Source organism: Melopsittacus undulatus, chromosome 3 (genome assembly GCF_012275295.1).
Source record: "Melopsittacus undulatus isolate bMelUnd1 chromosome 3, bMelUnd1.mat.Z, whole genome shotgun sequence".
Taxonomy (NCBI): domain Eukaryota; kingdom Metazoa; phylum Chordata; class Aves; order Psittaciformes; family Psittaculidae; genus Melopsittacus; species Melopsittacus undulatus.
Window position 1 is genome coordinate 101,912,550 of NC_047529.1, and position 9,772 is coordinate 101,922,321.

Sequence of the window (9,772 nt, forward strand, 5' to 3'; positions counted from 1 at the left end):
CCTACTTCTGTCTCTTTGCATTGCATGGAAAGGACTTTTCTTCCCTGGATATACAATGACTCTACTGGTATTCACAGGGTTGACTGAAGCTTCCATCATCAGAAATGTATTGTCCGCCCCACTTCTTTCATTTAAAGGGCACGCCACTAAAGGTGGGGGTAGAAGGATGGAGGAAAATAACCTGGCATAAACTGGGAACATGGTCATGGGATTACAGAATTTAGCCTTTCATTGTGCTCACTAATTCGAATGCCAGTTTGGACAGGTTAGGGTTAGGTGACCTATATAAGGTCACATTTCCACTGACTTCATTTGAAAGTCTCCAAACTCGAGCAGAGAAGACCAGCAATATTGTCCAATGGACATAATTCCAGTTGCATTTGCTGAGCTTTTAAATAATGTGTATGTATTCCCTGACAGCTGGTTTAGGGTAAAATTAGTGCTTTCAAAATGTTCCTTATTGACTATGTTTTCTTACGTAGGTACAGATTTTCCACCTTTGGTTCTCTTGAATGTTCTCGAGTTTCTAAGGAGATAAGAGTCTTTGTATTCCGTTAGGTAACTGCACTGACAAATTTCTTAGTTGTGGTAGCTTCGTGCATTCAGGAAAATCCTTTCTGTTTTTTAAATCAATGTATTTTTTAGCTTATATCCATGAAGTGCCTTCATTAAATAAATTCATTGCTCTCCCTTGCATCTGCAGCCATTCAATACCTGTAGAATGTAACCACATTCCGTCCTTTACTCTGGGTTTGTTGGAAATGAGTGGATTCATGTTGATCAGGCTTTTAACTCATTTCAGAAATTACCAAGACTAATACATATCAGCCTATGGACGAGGCCATCATCTCTCACCAGTCAAGCCCCTAAGACTCACCTTTTCGTGTCTATTTCCCACTTAACCTCTCTTCTTTCTGTCAGACCTCAGCTTTTCCTCCTGAAAAGCCATGTCTGCTTCTCAAGCTAAGTTTCTATAACTTTCTTAGTTCAGCTGCTTGTCTCCTGAAACTGTTGCTAGGCACAGAAGGAAATGGAGGAAGGTGTCTTGGCAGAAAACTCCACATATCTGAGTTACATGGATTAGGAAGAAACTGATGCCCTGCATTCAACATCTGCAAAAGGGTGAAACAAGGTGAATATGATATATATAATCCTTGTAATTCCTTTTGAAGGGTTTACTGTATTAGTCTGCTGTTCAATTCCCTGTAGGTTAGCAAGAAGATTATAAAGGGAGAGAATTTTCTATGACATCTAAAGGGCCTTAAACCTGAAGAGCAAGTTAGAAAATTTTGCAGGCTGAGCACTGTCTGCTTTTAAAGGAGGAATGATGGACTTTTCCCCTGTAGATCCACAGGTTTTATTTTAATTCAGTCTCTATATTTTCAAAGTCTTACATGAAGTGGGAAGTGGCCATCTCCTACTCTCATCTCATCATCCTACTCTATCTCCTCTTTCATGCGAATTATGCAGAGTAAACTTCAGTACATCAACTGCAGTAACAGATGTGTTATTATCATTTTCTCAGGGCTTGATCTCAGGAGCAGATGGGCTGGAATAAGAGACCAAATACATTTTTGCATTGAAAGGGTGTACCACAGTCTCAGAGGACTATTGTGATCTCCCATCAGAGCAGGAGCAAATTTGTTTTTTTTCCAGACAAATCAAAATCTTGGATCCTTCATGGAATATAAATGTAGAGCTTTCCCGCTTTATGTAGGAAATACATTATTTGTGGCACCCATAAATATATATAAATACATACATTTGTGACACTAGGTTCACCAACCTCCCCCTTCCACAAACAACAGTTCTTCTGGTGGTGCAAGACCTCACTGAATTTGGGAGTGTTCTCAGTCTCTTCCCTGCAGCCACAAGGGTAGCAGAGAGAAGGTGGGCATGTGAGCACTGCAACAGACTACAACACTTGCCTGCTTGCACAGCTGAATTTAGTACTTCTAGAGCAAAATTCATCCCTGTGGAGTAAGCTGGAGGAGCAAATCAGCATAGCTATAACAAGAACTTGCATCTAAGAAAGTTGTTTTTATCCAGGGTTGTAATAGGTAATCAAAACCTTTGTGTCATGAGCCTTTGTAGTGCAGTAATAGGACAACTGCCTTTGTGGCAGAACTGCATTTTTGCTTTTTATACTCATACTTCAGCAGTCAAGGGAGCCAAGCCATGGGACAAGACACAGTGACCCCTGAAATACAATTTAATGCTGAGATTGTAAGCAGCATTCCCTGGTCTGCAAAATGCTCTTTGCCCTTCCCAGAGTCTGCAGGCATTAGCCTATTCTTCCAGAGCAGCATCCACAGATATGCTGCACACCGGCACTAGGAGAAGGGCAGCTCTCCACCCCATTTCTTCAGCTGATTCCAGCTCCTTAATGCTTGGCTGCCTCTGGGTTTATTTTAATAACTCAGCTGTTTGAGCACCATTAAAATGTCTCTGACTGGATCCTGTGATAAGATAGCAGTCAGCAATATGAGTCAAAGTGACTCACTCCACAAATAGTATTTGCCTGTACTGTTACGAGAATAATGAAGTTGCTACTGTTAAGGCTCCCAGGAGCCAGGTGACATGGAGAGAGTGGAGAAAGAGGAATTGGTTGTAAGTCTTTCTAGAAAGGTGATGGCCTTTGCAGGACTCACAGTTTAATATAGTAGCTTTCCTCTCAGTCAGTTCTGGATACCAATACCCACTGCAAGTTGCAGGCAAATGCTGCATGGGTTTCAATTGCCTTAAATGGAAGTCAAAACCAGCATATGTTGGCACTGGAAGTGGGTGTGTCTGAGCTTTGCTGAAGCTTCTAATGCACACAAAGGTGCACAGTGAATCATCATATTTTATATTATGTACTCAAAAGAGTCTGGATCTTGGCACAGCAGAGTGTCTGAGTTTTGGAAGACAAGATGCAGACAGCACACAACTTCAGTTTAAGGATGTTTCCTTAACAAAACAGAAATCTTTCTTATTGTCAAATTCACCACAATTCCTGACTTTCTGTATTTCCAAATAACATGGCACATGGTGCTCACAGTTACTATGGGAATAACTGTAGCTTGCTTTGAGCTGATAATACTACTGCTGACCCAGGATATAATTCAACTGCATGAGAAAAGATCAAATAGCAGAGGCATACATTCCTGTTCTGCCTGCAAAGGGTTGTCTCATTTGAACTATGCAGATATAATTAGTCAATCAGTGATAGGAAGTGAAATCTTCCTTGTTTATAACCTGCAAAGTGACTCTCTCAGGCTCCTAAGATGCCACTTCTCATCTTGCCACAAACTGCAATGAAAGCAGGGGTATTTCCTTCTTTCTGACAGTTGTCTGTCTCCTCCCAGCATACTGTTAATTGATCCTTATCAAATGCTCATGAGTTTTATAGGCAGAGTTCAGGAAAATACTATCCTGACAGAATTTTCCAGCAATTTCTGTTTGCATAGACTTCTTTTACATACTCCTCCTCCACCTTTCTCACTCTCTTATCCTTCAGTGATGATTACTGTTTATCATTTCTCTTCAGGCAAGTATTTGTATGTGTCAGCATTTCCTGAAGACCTCCAGTGCTGATGATCCTGAGTCTATGCCTGCTGATCCTGGACTTCTTAGTATTTCAGGTGGGGTTCTCAGTCCTCTATGGCTCTTCTATCTTTTCTCAGAATCATTGTGCCAAGCAGCTTGCTTTTAACTGAAGGAGACAGTTACCTTTTGCACATTTCTGCCTTCAAGACAGACTTGATCTCAGCTACATGCATTTTTTAGTCCTCTTCCTTTCCCTACCAAAAATTACAGTGTCTCTTTCTCTGCCTGTTCTTGCCGCTGTCTTCAGCTCATTTTGTCTCCTTGCTCCTCCTCACTTAGGAAAGAAGCTGCAGCAATAGAATCAGAAACATTCCACAGATACTCTAGAATGCCTTATATATAAGCAACTAGGCTGCAGCTCAGGATATATTAAAAGCAGTTCCTTTTCCCTGTGTGACCTTAGATAAATTAATTCTGCTCAGATCTAAAAAAAAAGTGAAGCACCTGAAATGGGACATAGGAAGATTCTGCAGTGCTCAAAACTGCTGTTCATCCAATGCTTCATGTTGAAAGATTCCTTAGTTTCCAATATTTAATTCCCCTTCTCACTCTGAGTCCTGCTTCTGACCGTGGTCAGTGGTGATACGGTCCTGACAGGGCTTACGCTGATGCCCCACCAGGATCCAAAAGCTCAGCTGTCTTCTGAATGCCAGGGCAACATGGTTGAATTCAAAGATGCCCTGTGAAAACCTTTACCAGAGCAGTCTTTGCAAAAGGAAATGTAATTCAGTTCCTTTCAGATGACAACAGGGAGGCTCTGCCGTGAACAATCACCTAGCAAGGGAAGTCTCTGTGAACTGTGTCAGAGCCACTTCTCCCTAGCTCTAGGACAATACCAGAAACACAAACCAAGGGAGAATCTGAGCCCTTTATAGCCTGTTTATTGAAGCTGCTCCTTTTGGCATGAATAAATAAAAGGCTGACTGGGCCAGAAAAGGCAATAGCAAGGAGGATGCCTTTCCAGTTCATGTTTTTCATGGGAGGGAAGAATTCTGTGTTTAAGTACTTCTTCCAAGGACAGCTTCTGTGTTTCTGGCTGTGACAAACCCATAGAACTAGTATGAAGTATAGCTGGGACATTCCTTCGTAAGCATCCTGACAAGTAAGCTATAAGTTCCACAGAGGAGAGTAAAATAAAGATGATACCCTGTTCTTCATGTTTCGTTATTGGCAGCCTCACCAGGCTCCTTGTTATGTTGTTTTATCCAGGGATTTTGTTCTCCTCTGTGGTATGTATCCTTGGCAGCAGCCAGACACTCTCTCACGTCTTTCCACAGGCTGTATGGAAATATCTGCTCTACCGTGGTATTCTCCATGGTTTCTAAGGAAATCTCTGCTCTGGCACCTGGAGCTCTGGAGGCTCCAACAGCCCCAGCCTTGTGGAGATGCTAATACGCTCACACAGTCAATAAGCGCCATGCGGGCACAGCTCATAAAGCCCATAATTCAAAATAGAAATTAAAATTCTCCTCTCTATTTAGTGGTGCCACTTTAAATAACTTTGTTATTCCATGGATAGTATTTTGGTAGGAATTGTCTCCTACTCTTTGCATGGGTAATATCTAGCTTTGTTAATCTATGAATTATGTTGGAGCCCTGAACTGCACTGTAATATAAACAGTAAGAATGACTAAGTGAAGTCACCTAATTTCCTTCCCCACTTGTTGTTCACAAGCAACTTCAGAGACAGAATCACTGGAAGTATGCATGCACGTCAGAAGAGCGTAGCATAGCAGTGTATGACATCTGTCAAACTAAAAGCAGCATTTGGTTGAAATTTTGCATGTCCTTAGAAAACTGATCAGAGAATGATGCAGATTAAGGATTATTTAAAGAAATTATACACCAGCAAACAAACAAAGAAAAAATAAACGCTGTCTGTGGGCAGTTCAGGAACAGGAAAAGAAAAAAAAATAAAAAAAATCAAATCTAATTCATCTAATGAATTGTTCACTGTGAATTAACTAAACACCATTTCATATTTATACAGCATTTAGTAATACAAAGTGATGTGCAAGCATTGTCTTTGTCTACAAAAGCATCTGGATAGGTTAAATTAAATCAGAGCTCAAAATTATGCCCATGGCAGGGGGGTTGGAACTAGATGATCTTAAGGTCCTTTCCAACCTTAACTATTCTATGATTCTATGAACAAAAATGAATTAGCTGACTCACCTAAAATTCTAATTGTTTCTAAAATATGTAATTTTATTTTTCATTTTAAATCTGGATGATGAACGCTTCTGAAAATTACATCAATATACCATTTTCTTGCCTGTTTTCTGTGCAGATGTAAAGGGAAGTTATTGATGCAGTTTATGCATCCTTTGTAGGCTGTTATTAGAGTTCCCTCTGCTGCTGACTATGCAGCTCTACTTGTACTGCTCGGGTGCTGGGTATTAGCAGAGGCAGGTTCAACAGTACATGTTACTGAAGTGAATAATACCTCAGTTACAGACTGCTGGTATCCAGAGGTAGCACAAGGAAGAGCAGGAATAAAAATCATGAGACTCTGTCCTTGGACTTGTGGGTCATAGTTCTGGTATTTCAAGTGAAAAAGAAAAATTACTAGTAACATATTATCATTTGCCATCTTTACTCATCTAACAGTCATGTAGTTTTATTCCCCATGCTTTACCCTCAAAAACTCTTTTGAAGCTACTAGACATATTTCTGAAAGCACAGTATGATGCTTGCCAGCACCTTGGCAAAGAAGTTATAGTTTTCAGCTGCAAGATTACAGTGGCCATTACACAAGCAACCATATTTTCCCATATATACCATGTAGCTCATGTTTTTTTTTTTAGCTAGGAGTTAGGAGCTGGAAGTTAGGAGCTAGGAGTTAGGAGCTTGAAGCAGAAACGTCCTTTCCCTTTTCTTTTAAGCTCCAAGTTGTGGTGGAGGATGCTACAGAGGTCCTTTTCTCTCTTGCTTGGACTCAATGAGTTTTCTACCAGACCCTGACACTGTCTCAAGATGGTGACTAGCCTCTACCCCACCATGCTCATCAGCACAGCACCCACAGTGGGAGGAAAGAATTAGGGAGACCAGCAGGATGTTGGGTTCCTGCAAGATTGTCTCACCCTGAGGCCAGCAAACATTTGAGTAGCTCTTCTGCCCAGCACCACCAGCACTCCATGGCCATGGTCTCTGCCCAGACAAAGAAGGCAAAGCAAACTCTTCCCACCAACACTTGTAAATGAATCATGTAAGAGAGAGAAAACACGAGACAAAGGAAGTGACTTACTGATGACAAAGCAGAAAAAGATCCTGAAGTAACTTTTTTAAGTCCCTCTCTGACATGCTGGACCCAAAGGAGTCCCTTTGTGATCAAGATAGAAAGCTCTCCCAGGAAAGAGAATTTAGCTGGCTGATTCTCCAAGATATATTTAATGTTATTTCACTTTCAGCAGTTTCCAGGAAAAAAAAATAAGATAAATAAATAAAAGAATATGAAAAAATTGCCCTGAATGAAAACAACATTTCCTTGAGTGATTACATGGGAAAATAGTGCCTTTCACGCTTTCATGTCCTCCCAGCTAGGTAAAATTCAGCCAGCTCTTGACTGCAGGGAAATACTTTCCAACAAAACTGTCTGTCACTCCTTCTCCTTTTTCAGCATTTCCTTGGTCTCATCCTTAGTTGCCCCTGAGATGTTACATTTGTCTTATTTTTGTAATCGCTAACTTCTACCCACAATCTCAGTGTATGAGAGTTCCTTGATTAAAAATGAGTGCAAATGACACATGGGCACAGATTGAGCCCATCCCAGGAGATAAAGGATGAAATGGGAACAGAGATTCAGAGCTGAAAGTCTCAGCTGCTACAATCCTCAATGTACTGCATTGAAACTCTGGAGAGCATAAGGCAGCTTTGCTTCTTGCTTGCTGTATAGAGAATCAGAGGATGTTGTCCACTTGAACAAACACAGGTCTCTGAGGATGAGCCAATCACCAGAAAAAGTGGATTATAGAGGTCTATCTTTCTCAGCCTAAAGAAGGAGCATAAGATAAATAAGGTGAAGCATAGCTAAAAGTGCCTAATTCCCTACATTGACACTATAACACAGTGACTCAGGCAGACGTATGTTTCTATATAGCAGAGGCACCTGGATCTAGTAAGACAAATCCAGCCTCTAGGCTCTGATGGCACCAAGGCTGGGCAACCATCCTCATTTGGAACCTGCACTGAATGGTACAAATACCGCTCCCTCTCCTGCTGCTCAGTGAGACTGTCGAAGTGTTCCTGGACAGTGACCCAGAGAAGAGAGAAGGTGGGATGAAGTATTTGGAATTGCCCTGAAGTTGGGGGGAGGACATAAGAAGCACTTAAGCAACTGCTTTGGTGAGATAAATTACTTGAGTTTGGTCCTAAGTGATTTTTTAAGGTTATAGAGGAAGCCCTTGGCAGAGACAGGTAAAAAATACCTCCAAACCCACAGAAAAATAATTTCCCATTAGTCAACATGAAGAAAAAAACTTTCCTTCTTGACAGATTGCGTGATCTGTCCATATGAACACTGAACATCTTGGGATAAGGTGTTTTTAATATGTTCAGTACTCACTACAGGTAAACAGGTAGAGAAAGAAGAATAAATTCCAAGCAAGATCAGTTGGTTCTTTGGTTTCTACTATGTAGAAATTAACCAAAATAAGCATCTAAATTTGTATAACACAGAAATATTTTAAATGTGGATCTATATCTTGCCATTTGAGTACCACATGTCAACACAATATCTAAAGAGCTACTGGTGGTATCCACTGGAAGTAATCTGTGACAAACAGCAGACACTGATAGCCTATTGGCATTATGAGTTTCATTCAGTTAATCAGATTCCTTACAATGAGAAAAATGTCAGTGCATTCACAAAGAACATTGCTGTCCTGCAGGCAGATTTAAGGAGGATTTGGTTATGTGTTTCAATAAGACATTTAAAATTGCACTCATCAGTTTTCAGAAATCTCATTCATTTAAATTGTCACAGCTCAGTAGCCCTGGCATTTAAAGCAGAAAGGGTAAGAATCACCAGCAGAAACTCCTTACTAATTTATCAGAGAACAGAAAGAGAGCAAATTTTTTAGTGAAAGAAATAAAAGAGGAACCTGACTATCTTTTCTGTCCTAGCTACTGGGCACCAAGCAAAAAGACACATTGGTGTGGCTGCTGCTAACGTTGGCAGGCTGACAGAAAGAAGCCAGATTATCTGTCTTTGACTTTCTGTGCAGGTGAAATCAGGAGAAGGCAGGGTTAGGTAGATGAGAAAATGGTAGCTCAAATGAGAAAGACTCAAACTGGCTTGCTCTGATCAGCTGTAGCCCAGCTGTGTCCATCTTGTGAAGGGTGAATGATGGCTTTGGGAGCAAATCTCTCTAAACAGAAGACTATATAGATATATTTTAAAAACTCTGCTGCTTTGACCCTATAATAAAGACAAATCCAGCCTCACAGATGTTGTTCTCTCTGGCAGATGTGAGGCTGACATCTCTCTAGCTCTTTGAAGATGGGGTCTCCCTCCTTCACTAGCTGCCAGCCCTTTCCCATGAAACTATACCCTTCCTTGTCCAGCCCGCACTTTAATCATAGAGAATTTCTCATGTGCTTTTCCAATAGATGGATCTGATAAATATCAGTAGCACAGCCCAACCCCAGGGCTTCTGATATGATAAGACTGAAATTAAAGTCTTATTAGAAATTTCAAGAGTATGTCAACTTAGGAATCATTTTCTTCTTACTTTACTTTGTGAGGTAATGAGAGGTGACAAAAAGAAGTGTCTCTTCCTTCTATGTGAGGCAGGACTGAAGAGAGATTAGATGAATGAGAAAAAGAAGTCCCTACTGCAAGTGTCTTATGAATTAAGGAGGTGAAGAACAACCCTACAGTTTGGCATATAAGATCAGCTGTGTCTCTGGGACATATCACAAGCACATCTGAAGAGAGGAAAGGCAAAAAATCTTTCCAACGCTCAGGGCATTGCCATTGCATCACTGACCACCATCATAAGGGGCAGAGAAATACTGGGCACTATTGAAGTCTAAGCTAACAGAGCCACCTCTCTAGCTTCCAGTAGGCAGAGCTTAGCTACTAACTGGAAACAGACACCTTTTCAGCAGTGTGAAGAGAAAACAGGCAAAATTAGAGTTACCCCTGCCAGATCAGGCTGTAGAAAGCAGACTAGCAGGTGTC